The sequence below is a fragment of the Panthera onca genome, chromosome C2 (assembly GCF_046562875.1).
Source record: "Panthera onca isolate mPanOnc1 chromosome C2, mPanOnc1 haplotype 2, whole genome shotgun sequence".
Classification (NCBI taxonomy): domain Eukaryota; kingdom Metazoa; phylum Chordata; class Mammalia; order Carnivora; family Felidae; genus Panthera; species Panthera onca.
This window is the reverse complement of record NC_138347.1, coordinates 27,781,042-27,798,188: the sequence shown is the minus strand read 5'-3', so window position 1 is coordinate 27,798,188 and position 17,147 is coordinate 27,781,042. Positions and strand designations below refer to the sequence as shown.

General features: G+C 38.4%; 1 pseudogene; it reads left to right on the top strand.

Moving 5' to 3' along the window:
• The first annotated feature begins 790 nt into the window (after nucleotides 1-790).
• LOC132684347 (small ribosomal subunit protein uS2B pseudogene) lies at nucleotides 791-2,614 on the top strand (annotated as a pseudogene).
• The last annotated feature ends 14,533 nt before the right edge of the window (nucleotides 2,615-17,147 follow it).

Below are 17,147 nucleotides of genomic sequence, written 5' to 3'. Positions count from 1 at the left end.
GGGCAGAGATAGAGAGAGATGGAGAGGATTTCAAGCAGGCTCCACACTATCAGCGCGGAGCCAGACTTGCGAACTGGGAGATCATGACCTGAGGCAAGATCAAGAGTTGGATATTTAACTGAATGAGCCACCCAGGTGTCCCTACACTGACAGCTTTTAAATTTTTTTTTTTTTTTTTTTTTAGGTTTTGGGGCACCTGGGTGTCTCAGTCGGTTGAGCGTCCAACTTCAGCTCAGGTCATGATATCTCAGCTTATGAGTTCGAGCCTCACATCAGGCTCTGTGCTGACAGCTCAGAGCCTGGAGCCTGCTTCAGATTCTGTGTCTCCCTCTCTTTCTGCCCTTCCCCCACTCATGCTCTGTCTCTCTCTCAAAGATACACAGTAAATTTTTTTTAAGTTTTCTTTAGGTTTTCAAATATGGTTAAATGGCAAGATATTTAGTTCCAATGGAAAACTTAAAATCTTAAATTGCATTTGCCTAGAAGTTTAGAAATATACAATTAGAAATAACTTAGGCTTCTGGTTTCAGCTCTGACACATAAAAAACTTGGAATTTGTCACTGCTGTTCTTACAACATGAGAAAACTGGACAAATTGAACATCCATGAGTATCCTGGAGCTCTTCAGAGAACTGAGGTCTCAGGGCAAATTGCCAACCAGAAATCTGAACAGGCAGGTTCATCCAGAGAGGCGAAGGTGACACTTGCTGATCTGGAGCAGAAACCACAGGAGCCATAAACTGGTAGGAACACTGTAAAGATAATTTTGGTGAATGGCTGAAAGCTGAGTATGGACCAAGGTAAGAGTGAGAAACTTCTGGGGATTGCCAACTTCAGAGGGTCTCATATTTTCATGGGCTTTGATTCTAATACCTGTACTAGGTTCTCAGCATGAAGATCCAAGAAAGATCGCTGTGGCCCTGGCCGGGGAAAGGGAAGACTAACCACTGTGAAATAACCTGGCAGTTTTAACCGTAGTGAAGGACTACTCTCCTGGGGAAAGGACTTTTTCAGAGCTTTAGCCCAACTGGCGGAAGGGAATTCCCTTCACTCCATTCATCTCCAGGCTTTCTGTTTCACCTAAAGAGGCAAAAGCACAACCAAACCAAACTCCCTTGACCCTCAAAACATAGTCAACAGGGATAGGGCTTCAGGGAAATAGATTCGTATAGCTGCAGCCAGAAAAGGGAGTACAGAGTGGTAGGTAGGGGAAGCTATACCACTAGAGAAAAACTCATGGAAGTCATAGTCCAAGGACAAAGGCTCCCTAAAACACTGAAATTTTAAAATTATAGAATGCTCCCCCTTGCCCACACCATCCCCACTGCACCATACATTTAGTGGATATAACAGTGGATTGCACCTGCAAGTTCTACAAAGAGCAGGCTCTCTGATGTGACATACTTAGGGAAGGCCAATGTCAAGAAGGGAAATAAAGACATTACAGGAATTGGAAGCTTCTAGCACTCATAGCTACAGTAAAAATTAGCATAAACCCTCACACTCATGGCCTATTTACCTCAGTTTTATTCGTACATTTCATATTCACCTTTCAATAAAAAATTACAAAGCCTACCAGAAGCAAGAAAAAGCAGTCTAAAATGACAAAGCAAATGTCAGAACGAGCCTCAGATATGACACAGATTTAGGGACTATCATGCAGAGAATTTAAAATAACTATGATTAGCCTTTCTGCACTACCCACAGAAGGGTCCATACAGCATTGTTCTGGGTTCCTGCCATAACTTAAAGGGAAACTTTCACAACATCCTGAGGCCTTGATGTCCTGCAAACGAAGGAGGGGGATGTCCTCAAGTTCCTTGCAGCAGGAACCCACTCAGGCGGCAGTGACCTTGACTTCAAAATGGAACAGTACAGCTACAAAAGGAAAAGTAATGGCATCTATATGACCTGAAGAGAACCTGAGAGAAGCTTCTGACAGCTCATGCCACTGTTGCCTTTGAAACCCCAGCTGATGTCAGTGTCCTACTGTCTAAGGATACTGGTCGGTAGGATGTGCCGGAGTTTGATAATGCCACTCCTAGTGCTGGCCACTTCCTCCTGGTACCTGGGACCAGGTCCAGGCAGCCTTCTGGGAGCTGACGCTTCTGGTAGCAAAGGATCCCAGGGCTAATCACCAGCCTCTCACAGACACATCTTAATGTTAACCTGCCTGTCCCTGTTCAGCGTAACACAGACTCTCCTCTGCACGATGTGAACGCTGCCATCCCGTACTCAGTGGGTCTGATGCGGCAGAGGCTGGCCCAGGAAGTTCTACACATGCGTGCCACCATCTCCTATGAACATCCATAGGAGGTCATGCCCGATTTCCACTTTTACAGAAATCCTGAGAAGGGATTAAAAAGGAAGAGCAGGCCACTGCTGAAAAGGCTATGTAACTAAGAAAAGTTTCAGAGTGAACAGACTGCTCTACCTCCCAAGTTTACTGCTACCCAAGGTCACAGGCTGATCCAAAAGCGTGCAGGTGTTCTCTGTGCCTACCCAGAAGTTACTCACTGAAGACTGGAACACTCAGCCTGCCACTGAGGACTGGTCCACAGCCCCCGCTGCTCAGGCCACTGAATGGATGGGAACAACCACTGAGTGGTCTTAAGTTGTTCATCCACAGATTCTCAAGAATAAAATGGAAAAATGTGGGCAGAAAATAAAGTTTTCTTAAAAAAATTTTTTAAGTTTATTTTTTAATTTATTTTTAATGTTTATTTATTTATTTTGAGAGAGAGAGAAAGAAAGTAAGAGAGCATGAGCAGGGGAAGCAGAGAGAAAGGGAGAAAGAGAATCCCAAGCAGGGTCTACACTCAGCACAGAGCCCAACATGGGGCTTGATCTCACAAACTGCGAGATCATGACCTGAGCCAAAATCAAGAATCAGATGATGGGTGTCTCAGTCAGTTATGCCTCTGACTTGGCTCAGAACATGATCTCACAGTCCGTGAGTTTGAGCCTCTGTGCTGACAGCTTAGAGCCTGGAGCCTGCTTCGGATTCTGTGTCTCTCTCTCTCTCTCTCTCTCTCTCTCTCTCTCAAAAATAAATAAACATTTAAAAACTTTTAAAAAGAGTCGGATACTTAATTGACTGAGCTACCCAGGTGCTCCTAACACTGACAGCTTTTTAAAAGTTTTTTAGGTTTTAAAATATGGTTAAATGGCAGGATATTTAGTTCCAATGGAGCACTTTAAAAACTCAAAAATTTTTCAATAAAATAAAATAACTGATTAATATCCTAGTGGCCCTAATGGAAAAAAATAGACAACATGCAAGAGCAGAGAGGTAATATAAACAGAGACATGGCAAACCTAAGAAGAAATAAAAAAGAAATGCAAGAATAAAAAATACTGTGGCATACATGAAGAATGACTTCTATGGGCTCATTTGCCGATGTGACATGAATGAGGAAAGAATCAGTGAGCTCAAAGATAGATCAATAGAAATAATTTAAAGAATCTAAGGGATGAAAGAGACATTAAAAGTTGCCCAGTATATTTACTCACTTTCCTTTTGGAAACTTGGATTTAAAAATAGTCTTGGGGAGCCTTGGGTGGCTCAGTTGGTTAAGCATCCAACTTGTTTTTGGCTCAGGTCATGATCTCATGGTTGGTGAGGTTGAGTGACACATTGGGCTCTGCATTGACAGTGCAGAGCCTGCTTGGGATTCTCTCTATTTCTCTCTTTTTCTACCCTGCTAGAGCTCTCTCTCTCTCTCTCTCTCTCTCTCTCTCTCCCCCCCATCTCTCAAAATAAAAATAAATAAACATTAAAAATGTATTCCTTTTCTGATGGGATGTCAATGATATAAATAATCATCTAACTCTTGCTGTCAAGACTTTTGCAAATAGAAGCATATACTTTAACACAACTAGCATAGATGAAACAATTTTAGACATTTAAATACAATTTGTCTCTAAGGATCAATGCAATACACAAGTTACAGGCAGTTATGCTTTAATTAGGAGAATTAGAATAGGATCCTACATTTTCCCACTATTTTATAGCATGCTGACCAAATTTCTTTAACATATTTGCATTGTCATTCTTTCCCCAAATGCCCTACATTCTTCATGCTGTATCCTTTACACTTGTCCTCTGCTGCTTTGATCCTTTCTGGGATTAAGGATCAGTTGTCAAACATTGAAACTAAAAGCTCTTATTAATGGCCCTGTCTCCTTGATTCAAATGTTTAACATCCTTCGGTCAGTGTTCAATTTCAGTCCTGCTATTCATGTTTGCAAATTTCGGTAACTTGTTTCCAAATATTCATTATGTTGAAACATTGAAGGTCAAACTACTGCTAAGTGTATTTTTTAAACATATATTGTAACATCAGATAAAGAATAGTGTATCAGTTTAAGATTAGTAGCTTTTCCTACTTCCATTGACTGAAATTGGCATTTGAGCTCATATTTACATATTTCACATGCTCATATTTCACTTCTCTTATATGTAAAATTCTGTGCCGGTGATGAAGTGGCTAAGAAGAGGTTGCCCTGTCTTTAGGGCATAATCAGGCTATAACTGTATGTTAGAATTACCTTAGAAGCTTTTTAAAAAAATTTCAGTCAGGCCTGTTTGAAGTGGGTCCTGTTGAGTTGGGGTCCAAGTACCAATATTTTTGGGAGGTCCCCAGATAATTTTAATGTGTAATCAAGATTAGAATTATTGAACAATACAATAAGAAAAATATCATGCAGATAGACTTGAAAGTGATAGATGAGGGGCGCCTGGGTGGCTCAGTTGGTTGGGCTGCTGACTTTGGCTCTGGTAATGATCTCACGGTCCGTGGGTTTGAGCCCCGCGTCGGGCTCTGTGCTGACAGCTTGGAGCCTGGAGCCTGTTTCGGATTCTATGCCTCCCTCTCTCTGACCCTCCCCCATTCATGCTCTGTCTCTCTCTGTCTCAAAAAAAAAAAAAAATTTAAAAAAAAAAGAAAAATAAGAAAGTGATAGATGAGAATGTCACACACACACACACACACACACACACACACACACACACACAAGATTTTAGAGGACAAGGAGTTCATTTCCCATGGAAGAATCAGCAACAAAGGATTTTGGAGGGTAATACCTAAGTGGAGACCCAGTCTGGCAGGAGAACACTATGACTGAAAGAAGACAAAGAAATGTACTAGATAATGACCTTTTTAGATGATGCAGAGAAAAGATGGATCCAGAGGAAAATAGGGTAAGGAATTGTGGGAAATAAGATGAGACAGAGATCCCAAACTGAGAAGACCTTAAAATTTTCAGGATGAATATCAGATTGCTATCATTACAAGGTATTTCTTGCATAGTTTTTTTTTTTTTTTGTATTAAGTATGCAGGACCTTAAATCTATGACCCTGTTACCTAGCTTAAGAATTAAACGTTATCAATACAGTTGAAACCCCTGTGCTTCCTTCCCTAATAATAACTGTTCCACCCTCTGCAGAGGTAATTATCATCTTAAATTTAGTATCTATTATCGTCATGCATTTCTTAACACTTTAGATACATGTGCTTATGTTCCTAAACAAAATACATTTCCAAGCTAAAAAAATACCTTGTAAAGTAAAGAATAAACATGGCATAATGAAAAATGTGTTTCAGGACATTGGGCCCAGTGGCAACACAGAAGAGTCATGAAGGAAGAACTGGTTTCTGGGATAGTAGATGTTGTTTTGTGAAATCGGGACCTATTGACCATTCCCTTATCACTAAAACACTCTCCTCCCCAGTCTTCTGCTGTACCTCTCTTTTGACTTGCTGACCTCTCTCTTCTTTCTCAGTCTCTTTCATGGCATCCTTTTTTTGTCCACCTCTTATAGCTCTTGCTTTCCAGAGTAGACTTCAGAGCCTTAATACACAAAATACAGATGACTTGCAATTCTGTATGATCAACATGTGTGCCTCCCCAGTTCTAGGCCTGAATTACTAATTGCCTGTAGTTACCTAGCACCACAGCCACTTTCATAGTGTCCCAAATCAATCTTGGTGCCATCGTATTCTCTTCCTGCTTTATTCATCCCCTTTATGATGTATTTCCTCTACCTTTACTTTCTGTCTCTACAAATGGTTACAGGTATTTGTCTTCTTACCCAAGCTAGGAAACTGAAAGCCTTTCCCACACTTCTCCCTGAACTTCAGTTGTGCCCACTAATGCTTTGTCTTGCCAAGTCAACCTCCTTAATCATGTACGTATTGTTTCCCTTCCCAATTCTCTCCACTGCCCTAATCTCAGGGTCATTTGTCACTTCTCCAGTCTGAGTCTGTAAGCTTATCTCCCCAGCCCCATTTTGTCCAAGACCTACTATCTGTATCCCATCTTCTCTCTGAGTGATTTTTTAAACACAAATCTGATTATGTTCTACCTCAGGTGCAAAAAAACAAACAAACAAACAAACAACAACAACAAAAACACCAAAACTCCTCTAGCTTCTACAGAGGCTTCCCATTTGTTCTTTTGAGCCCTAATTAGGATTCTACAGAGTTGACTCAAAGACAACCAACAACGAATGATACCAAGTTAGAAGCTACCAGAGCAGACGAATCTTTTGGAAAGACATAAAAGAGTTGGGTTTCAAGTCACAGACGCTTTTCACTACTATCCTGTTGCTAAGTAATTTGTCCACCAAATATTTTTTTATTTGATAAATTTTACCTGCAATAATTTGTAAATTTAAGGTTTATGGCATATTACTGTGCACAGTAGATCTCTATGGCTTCTTTACTACTCATTACAACTTTGCACCCTTAAATACTGTCAATATTATCCCCCCCATCTCCCCCCCCCCCGGTATTCACCATTTTACTCCTCAATTGTAAATGTATACCACATCTTTTTTTATCCATTCATCTATTGATAGCCATTTGGGTTGTTTCCGTAAGTTGGCTATCATTCACCAAATATTTATTGACACCTACCATGTGCCAGACACCCTTCTCTGTGCCTTTATATTAACTCTTTTAACTTTTATAACAACCCATGGAGGTAGGTAATACTATCATTCCCATTTTACAGATGAGGAAAGTGTGGATGTCAAATTACCCAAGGTCATAGCTTGGTGCAATCTGGAACAAGGACTTGAACACAGGCAATTTGAGTCTAGAATTTTGTCACTCAACATGGGATCCTTGGACCAGCAGAATTGTTTCACTGGTAATGTTATTAGAAATGCAGATCCTCTGCCTCCATTCTAGTCCTACTCATCAGAATTTAACTTTTTTTAAGATTCCCAGGTGATGTATATGTTCATTCATGTTTGAAAAGCACTGTCTTTGAGTCTGGGCTTTTAACCATCATATTGCTCCCCTATATCAGAAGTTGGCTCATTCTTTCTTCTTCAGAAACATCAGTTGTCTCTTCTTTTCGTGAGCCTGACAAAAACACAAATAACAATCCCAATACTTTTCTCCTTTACTTTTCACTGAAGGGGTGAAGGAAGGTGAATGCTATATACATATGCTCTGAAGATGGGGAGCCCCATGGAGCTGAGGTAAGTCTCCTCCTTTTTATGGCTGCTTCATCATTTGTCCTCAGTCTGGCATCTGTTGCTCTCAACACAGTTAAGACAGGAAATTAAGAAGCTGAAAGTTTTCTGGCCAGGGGAAATATGAGCTCGTATCCCTATTTGTTATTATTCTAATCAGTTCTTAGGGTGGGTGAATTTTATAGCTCCTAAAGAGGATCTGAGGGACTGATGTTCACAATGACTCCTGGCAACTTCATGGTTGTTCATTCTTGGTATGAATTTAGTACCAGTTGCTAGCCAAGCAGGAGGAAGAGGTAAAAGCAGCTATGACTAGGAGTCCAAGTAGCAAGGAAACCTGGGGATCAGATGCCATTATAACTCTAATGGATATCACAACCTTAACAGTGAGTTAATGTGACATGTATCTTCTAAGTGAATATTGGAGGAAGGGGTGGGTTTCAGAATAAACTGTAAATCACTCTGTCTTCCAAAACTCACTCATGGAAGCTTCCTGGCCAGCCTCACCCTTGGCTCCTCATCTACCTGGGAGCTGTCTTCAGCATGTTGTTGGTTCTCTCACAAAACACTCAAAACTCTGTCAAACAATAATGAGAAATGGATGGTTTACTAAGGTTTTGCTGAGAATGCACCATGTCACATACTACACTGCAGACACTTGAGCAAAATCTTCATTAGACATAAGTGTCCATGTTTCTCTTTCTCAAATGCTTTCTTCCCAAATAGTTTTCCCCCACTCTTCTTTCTTTCCTCCTTTCTTCTTTCACAAAATGTCTAGCAAGCCACTGTTTTGTACCTAACATCAACTCCAATCCCAAGTTTCAATAACCTGAGGAAAACATAAACTGGAGAATTAAAAAAAAAAAGGGGGGGGGGGTAATGCATTTCCTAGCTCATTTCACTAGCCACTGCATCCAACCTCATTCTCAGGACCCTTTCGAACAAAAGCAGGTCTCTTCCCAGGTGGGGGTAGAGATGTCTAAAATAACAATAGACACCTTCTCCATATGGCTACATTCTCCTCCCTTGCAGTTCTACTTCATGTTTTTTATAGAACTAGGAATAAAAGCCTTTATCCTGTTGGCAAAGGGCTGAGTGGACATGCCATCTTCAAGGTTGAAAAGACAAGGTGCCTGCTCTTTGAATGTACGTATTTATGTGGCCAGCATTTGAAATAGGTTTTTTGTATCACTATGGTGACTCTCAGTACCTTACGCTCAATCAGAGAAGTCTCACTTATATATAATTTCATAAATTGGCTTTCCACATGTATTCCTCAGGAAAAGTAGCTCAAATTCTAGAAGTAGTTCTAAAAATATTGAAAACAAGTAACAGACAACAGAAAGTCTTACAAGTTTAACCTTCTTTGCATAGTGAAGAGCTCTGTATTACTTGGCCTCTACCAGCCTTGCCGGCCTTAACCCCTCCTCTACTCTTCTTATTCCACCATCCTGCATCCTGCCAAACAGCACTCTTGACCCAGAAGACCCCGATGCTTCAAGTTTCTGTGCTATTTGATGGTGCTGTTCTGTCCATCCAACTGGGAGCACTTTACATCCCTCTGGGATACAATGTGTCATTGCTATTACCAAGACTTTACTTAGCCTTGGTCTGTTTTGGCTGCTGCAACAAAGTCATAGACTGGGTGGCATAAACAAGAGACATTCATTTAATCACCACTGTCAATGATGGAAGTGCAAGGTCAGGGTGACAGCATGGTCAGGTTCTGAGGAGAGCCTTCTTCCAGGTTCAGACTGCTGACTTCTCATTGTACCTTATGGTTGAAAGAGAGTAAGAGAGCCCTCTGAGGTCCCTTTTGTAAGAGCACTAATCCATTCATGAGGATTAGTTCAATTCATGAGGTCTCTGCCCTCATGACCTAATCACTTCTCAAAGGCCTCTTCTTCCTAATACCATTACAAGTAGGATTAAGGTATCAACGTACAAATTTGGGAGGTGGGGGACACAAACATTCAGTGCATTGCATTGATCTGCCCCCTTAGAAGTGATCACTTCTGTTTTTGTTACCCTGAACATATTCATTCCATTGCATCTATCCTCACTTTGTATTTATCAGTGTTTTAACTCTAGTAGAAACTAAGCTTTTGGACAGCGAAGACTGTTGTCCTACTTTACTTTTTTTTTTTAATGTTTATATTTGAGAGAGAGAGAGAGAGAGAGAGAGAGAGAGAATGAGTGGGGGAGGGGCAGAGAGAGAGGGAGACACAGAAACCGAAGCAGGCTCCAGGCTCCAAGTTGTCAGTGCAGAGCTTGACGTGGGGCTCGAACTCACGAACCATGAGGTTATGACTTGAGCTGAAGTCAGTCGCTTAACCAACTGAGCCACCCAGGCCACCCTGTCCTACTTTACTCTTGAACCTCAGCCACTGCATGGCTAATGTAAATATCCTATGAATCTTTGGATAAATATTCATTTGGATGTTTATTTCCATACTTAAATGACTACAGACTTTTATAAAGGAAAAGTAGTTTAAGTGTATAGTCTGCATTAAGGCATAACTGCTTGAGAGGAGTCAATGTGTCATAGGTTTTTTTTTTTTTTTTTCATTCTTGTATTCTATTTTTAAAGTGTCTTGGGTAAGTATACAACGTTAATAGTTTAATTAGAACTCGCATCACTAGTGTATTACAGGATATAAGTGTGATTTTCAACTACTTCATAAAGTCTGAGATGGCTCTCTAAATTCTCAAAAAAGAAAAGAAACAACAACCTGTGAATGAGTTCCAATTAAAAAAAAATTCCTGAAAATCTCTATTCTGTTGACAAATAGAATTATTCTTAATTAAGAATAATTCCATACATCTCCAGCTATAGTGTTAACTTATTAAGAAAATAAAGTTAACTTTCCCACTATCAGAGTGTTTATAAAATTGGCATATGTATATATGTATATACAAAAACATATGATACTTAGCTGGTAGCTGTCTTCTAGAAGGGTCATTAATGATCTAACATAGTATCAAACTGATAGGCAATATTTCCCTTGTGTTACAAAAATCAATTTAAATTTTAAAAATATGGTTAGGATGTCGAGGCAATTGATAAGCAATAAGGAAGGCTTATAAAATAAGTCCCATTCTAAAAAATAGGGCATACATTTGTGTTTGAATGTATGTCACTAAAATGGAATGTCTCACAGCACAAGAATATTGCGAAAACTTATCACTATCTCTTAAAAATGAGAACAGTCTAAGTTAAGGCAATAAATTAATGCAGAACAGACCACTTATACTCTGGAATTAGCATAGACCTGAATTAAAACTTTGAGATTGCTAGAATTCTTTTTGAATTTTGGTGACATGGGAAAAATCTATTTCTAGCCCTGTGATTTATTCACATTCGTTGTATGACTCAAATTTATGATTACATTTGGGACACTGGCTGGTTATTCAAAAAGATATAAAGAAAAGAGAAAAATATCCGTTTATCACCTTAAGAATAGAATTAGCAAACAAAAATTAAAATGTGGAAAATGAGCAATAATTAATATGCTATTTTATCCATAATATAAAAGGAAACTACTTAACTTTGTAAATCTGATAAATGCTACTTGTGTTACAAAATACAGGCAGAATATACTCTCAAATATGATGTTCAGGAAGGACCAAAATATCAAAAAATAAAAACAAAATGTCTGAAAAATCTTTCTACTTCCAGATAGAAGACAATAATTCCCACCCATGTACATTTTACTTGCATTCCACAACCTAATTTAAGAATGAAGAAGTGCACTAAGTTTTTATTTAGCTGAGTTCAGGGATAAGAATATGTAAAATTCCCTGGATTTTTAGTTATCAATCTAAATATAGTGTATATATCTTATTTATGGCTTTGAGAACATCCCTGAGTGCAACTTTTTGTCATTAAGTTTTATTTTTCTCAGTTGTTCCCAAAGAGAATATCAATATTGAAACACAGAAAACAATTTCAATTTGTTTTAGTGCACGTCTAGCATCAGAGAGGTTTTCTATTTAATATTTAAACACGTTAATAAATATTTAAGCAGCAAAGTGCTCGTGCTGGGTAAATTCTAACTAAAGTAAGATGGAAACTATTTTACTGTTCCAATGTTACTCACTATAAGTTGGGGATTCTCAGATATGAGGCTTTTTGATCTATGTGTGTGTGTTTGTATGATCATTTCAGTCCATTCAATGTAAAATATTTTCCACATTAATTTTGCTCCAATAAAATTTATTTCTTGATGAACAAACAATAAATCTAGTTGGAAAATTAAAATGACTCTTCTTAAAACTTTAGTTATATGCTTTTTAAAAAATACAAATTTCAAGAGGAAAGTAAAACTCTTTTCATATCCAAATTGGTAGTCATCGGTATGTATGTAAGTTTACTTTTATTTTTCTTTTGCGTATCTTTGATAATAAGTTAATATATCACCATTACACATATAGATTAGAGTCTTTGGAGTTTGAAGTTTGAATATTTGCAAACAAAATCCTTTGCAATTCTGTCAACTGTTCAGACAAATCAAAAGTGGAAGTTATAAGAAGGCTAGAATTTTATGAAGGTTACTTATTTACTAAGTCTTTAGGACAAAAGTCCCAGTGTATTTGCCAGTCTGGTAAGAATTCTGTATTTTAAATAACAAAACAAAAAACAAAAACAAAAACAAATTGCAAACTTAGATTGGTAGGTAAAGATAAAGAGAATGTGGGTTAGATGGAATTTGATTAAATCAGTGTGGCTCCAGGACAGAACTGCCCCCTTTCAATGTTGGTAGAGCCTAAGGCACACAGAAGATTTTTACCAGTGTATTCAATCTGTTGAAATACTTTGAAAGTGTGTGTGTGGTTTTTTTTCCTATCTTTTTTTACCCATCCCCCACCCACCTCTACTCTGGCAACCTCCAGACCTAATCACATGAAACCTGTTAGAGAGGGTTAGAGCCTCTCTCTTTCTTACTGATCTGGAAGAGGAAAACTGCTGAGGCTTTACAGCTGCAAGGAAATGTATTCTGCCAACAGCCATGTCAGCTTGGTAGATGGCCTCAATCCCAGTTGAGACCCAGATCCTGGTGACTCCTTGATTGTAGCTATGTGGGACCCTGAGCATAAGGCCCAGGTAAGCCAGCCTATACTCACAGAAAATGTGAGATAATATGAATGAGTTATTTTAAGCCACTGAGTTTGTGGTAATTTATGCAGTATTGAAAACGAATGCACAAACCTATAGAATATTATAGGTAACTATGACATCCTTGTATCATCACAATAAGATTTTTACATGTCTCTATTTTCATACACTCCTTGAAAGCTGGACTCTTCTTGAAAGCTGGTTCTCTTTGTGTTTTCCTTCACTTAGACATAAACACTCTGTGAATGTTCTTTGAATGAATAAATTAGTGGATGAATTCCTTTTTTTGTAGTACCCTGGTTCTTTTTATGTTCAATCCTGCTAAGACACTACTCTTCCTATCTCCTAGTTTTAGTCCCTCCTCTGACTGTTCCCAACTGGGAATGAGTTGTATCCATGAACAAGCAATGTTTTGGTTATAATTAGCAAGCATTGGAATTGCAAAGTGTAGTGAAAGTTTATCCCCTTGGGCTTGGGAGTCCATGTGAACATCTCAAATTAATGTATCTTTCTTCATATTCAACCATTAAGACATTCTTCCTTTGGGATGCCATCACATGTCACTTAACAATTGTTAAGAAATTCTTAAAATGCATTTCTCATAGAAATTTTCCAATTAGAAGTACTACAAGATGCAATTACATTATACATTCTGTTACTTAGAGGAAACTGGGCCAGTCAGGGTTTCTTGTTATAAGTGACAGAAATCAATTCTGCCTTTAAGAAAAAAAGTGTGTTGGAAACCTACTTGGCAGCTGACAGAATAAAAGGTAGAATAGAGAATTCAGCTTGGAAAATGAACAGGACCCGAGGTGCGGGGGAGCCTATAACTCCAGTTAAAGAGATGACCTTCAAGCCAGTGCTGTGCGTTGGTACATCCTTGGCTCGATCCTAGGCACCACTCATGAAACCCTCACCACCACCACCTTCCCATTCCCCCCACCACTCCCACCATTAGTAAGAATTCTAAATTGTCTCTTTCTTTGCTTCACTAGCTAGAGATTCAGTGAGCCTGGGGGAGCAAGTGATTGGCAGAGTTTCTATGGCTCTGAGAGAACAAGTATCTGGCATTTTTGGTTTCTGTGGCAGTAGGTGGGGCCTTACCTCTCACCAAGACACAATAACCAATTGCCTAAACATAGGGTTTGGATAGTGGGCTGCCTTTCCCCCAAAACATAACCCCTAATACCTCCAATACAAAGTGTTGGCATTTTCAAGAAATAGGCTTAGTTTGATTGTATTGTTGATGAAAATAAGAAGCAGATAAGAGTTTCAAGAAAGACTGGAAATGAAGTCAGAGAATTTTAAAACATCACAATAAGATTATTTAATATCCAAGTATATGGCCACTTTTGGCGATAGTTACATAAAGAAGGAGATGAACACAAGATGGTTCTGGAGACTTCTTGTCTTCCCAGAAATTGTTATTCATATGCACAGCTATGGGTGATCCATTTAAGTGACATAAAGGTTCTGCAATGTTTAAAAAGTAGGATTCCCATTCTTATGGGTATCCCCACCTCCCGTCCGTATCCCCTATTCACTAGCCTAACTGTTATAGAGACTATGGCAACAGGACTTCCTGCTCATCACATGCAGGTAATTGGATTAAAACAAATACAACAGGTTCATGATCTTTTACTTTATTTTATTTTTATTTTTTTTATTTTAGGGAGAGAGAGAGTACTTAGGAGAGGGGCAGAGGAAGAGAGAGAGAGAATTTCAAGCAGGTTCCATGCTCTGCACGGAGCCCAACATGGGCTAGATCCCATGACCTTGGGACAATGACCTGAGCTGAAACTAAGAGTCAAACACTCAACTGACTGAGCCAACCAGGCACCCCTCCCTTCAAGTTTCTATGAGGCAAAGGTAAAGATTAAGTTTTTAGTAGGCTGGGACCTGAGGACCCTGCTGTCAGTTACTTTTACTTCATACATTTTCCTCCAACACCTATATCAAATGTCACCTCTGTGAAACCTTGCTTTATTTTCTCACACTGAGTCCATTTCTCCTTCCTCTGACTTCCAGTAATTTGTAAATACATTTGCTTATTAACATCTCATGTTCCTGATTTCCTCATCAGATTGTGAATTTGTCAGAGTAAGGATCATCTTATTTGGGAAGAGTTAGGTTAATTCTATTCCTAGTTCCCTCATTACCATGAGGTTGTATTTATAGCTGACTCTCCATCAGGCTAAAAGCTTTTTGGGGGTAGAGATTATTTGTTTTCTTTCCATCTTTGTCCATGGTACTGAAATTCTAAACAGCCAGTAGGGTGGGATCATTGGTTTGTCTTAAGTGGACTTGTCGTAAACAAGATGTATACCAAACTCCCCTTTATTTGGCAATTATCATGCTTTTTGAAATTCCAGTGAAAGCCATGTGTGTGTATGTATGTGTGCATGTGTTCCTGGTTTTTAGAAGTTAATCCTCACATGCCAAGTGAAAAAGAGTTAGCATTACATCCCTTACTCTTTGAAGATGGAAAAAAGTAAATTTGAGGATTGAATATAAGCCCTTAATAAAAGAATGCATATCATCTTCATCTATTATTGCTCTCCTGACAAAGATATGCATAAATGAGCGGTAAATGAATACCATAAAGTGCCTTTTTTGAATTCATTTTGAATAATGTTGGCAAATGAGGCAGTGTTGCAAAATACATTCCCCTGAGCTAAGACTGGACTAGAAGTTAAAAGATCCGATGTTTTTATTTTTTTATTTTATTTTTTTTTAACGTTTTTATTTATTTTTGAGACAGAGAGAGACAGAGCATGAACAGGGGAGGGGCAGAGAGAGAGGGAGACACAGAATCTGAACTAGGCTCCAGGCTCTGAGCTGTCAGCACAGAGCCCGACGCCGGGCTCGAACTCACGGACCGTGAGATCATGACCTGAGCCGAAGTCGGACGCTTAACTGTCCAAGCCACCCAGGCGCCCCTTTATTTTTTAATTCAATAAATATTTGCTGAGGTATTACTCTGGGTACAAGTTTTAACACAACCATATACTTGCAGTTAACTTTTAGTAAATCATTCAACCACTCTGAGACTAGATTTCTACATTTGTAAAATGAATATAGAATATGTCCTGCAGTGTCTCATAGCATAGGTAATGGAAGTCAAAAGAGACACACTGTATATTCAAGTGACTTATCTATGGTAGGGCACTTACATGTAAAGTTATTATATTTATTATATTATGCTAGTTATAATATAGTAATATGTTATGTTAGTGCAATAAAATTATATTTATTAAATAGCACTCTGGTTATCTCAAAGCCAATTCCTAACTTCCATCATTTCATTACTACGAAAATACATCATTTCATTACTACCAAAATATTATACTAACTTAAAACAGTATGCATTTGAATTGTTTTTTACCATCTTCAGAGCACTTTCCAATAATTCATCTTTGATCCTTTCAACAACGGATCCTTCATTTTTTCATTTTGCATTTCACACATTTCTAGGGCTCTATTTTTCTACATGGTAATATTTAAACCTAGAGATACACTAGCTTTTGAATGGTACTTGGATAAGGAAGACATTTTGATTCAATTTATTTCTACCTCAATTTCTTGAAGGATCACAATGATGATACATGATACCTAAGAGACACAAAAAGCTGTCAGATCAGTTTTATTACTAGTTCTTGCAAAATGACTGATGACAATGGAAATCTAAAGCAGTGACTCTCAACATTTTTGATCCTAGGGCTGCTTTACACTTTTAAAAATTATTGAGGACCTCAGTGAGGTTTTACATCTGTAAATTATATCTAATTACTCTTTATGGTATTGGAAGTTAAAACTGAGAATTTTCAAACATATTTATTTATTATTTCACATAAAAACAAGAAGCCCATTACATTTTAATGTAAATATTACTTTTACAAAAACACATTTTTCAAAACAAAAATGATTAGTGAGAATAATGAAACTGTTTTACATTTTTGCATATCTGTAATGTCTGGTTTAACAGAAGACAACAGAATTCTCTAATCTGCTTCTGCATTCTATGTGTTACCATATACTGTCTGTGTTGAAGCAGAAGAGGAAACACACAGAAATATAGTTGGAAAATGGAGAATCTTGACAGCCCCTGAAAAGGTTTTGAGTACCTCCAGGAATCTATCAACCACACTTAGAAAATGGTTGGTCCATAGTGCAAGAGATTTGAAGTCAGATCTCCTATCTGGGTTCATACCGGTTTAACATGTTTTGGTTGTGTGTCCTTGGGCAATTTACTTAATAAACCACAGCTTCTTCCTCTGTGAAAGGAGTGTAGTAATTTCAACATCATGGGGTTGTTATAAAAGTTGTTTGAAGTGTGAAGTGCTTAGTATGGGTCTTGGCACATAGTAAGTATAGAAAAAGTATTAATTGGCTCTAATAGACTGTTTCCCATAGTCCCCTCAAAATAGAAGGCCTCGACTAGCCATTCCAACTCACCTGACAGTACAACCAGTCTTAGAGCAAAGGTTCTGAAATCAGAACCAGTAGAATCTAATTGTAAAATGTGCTACCCTATTTGTTTTTAC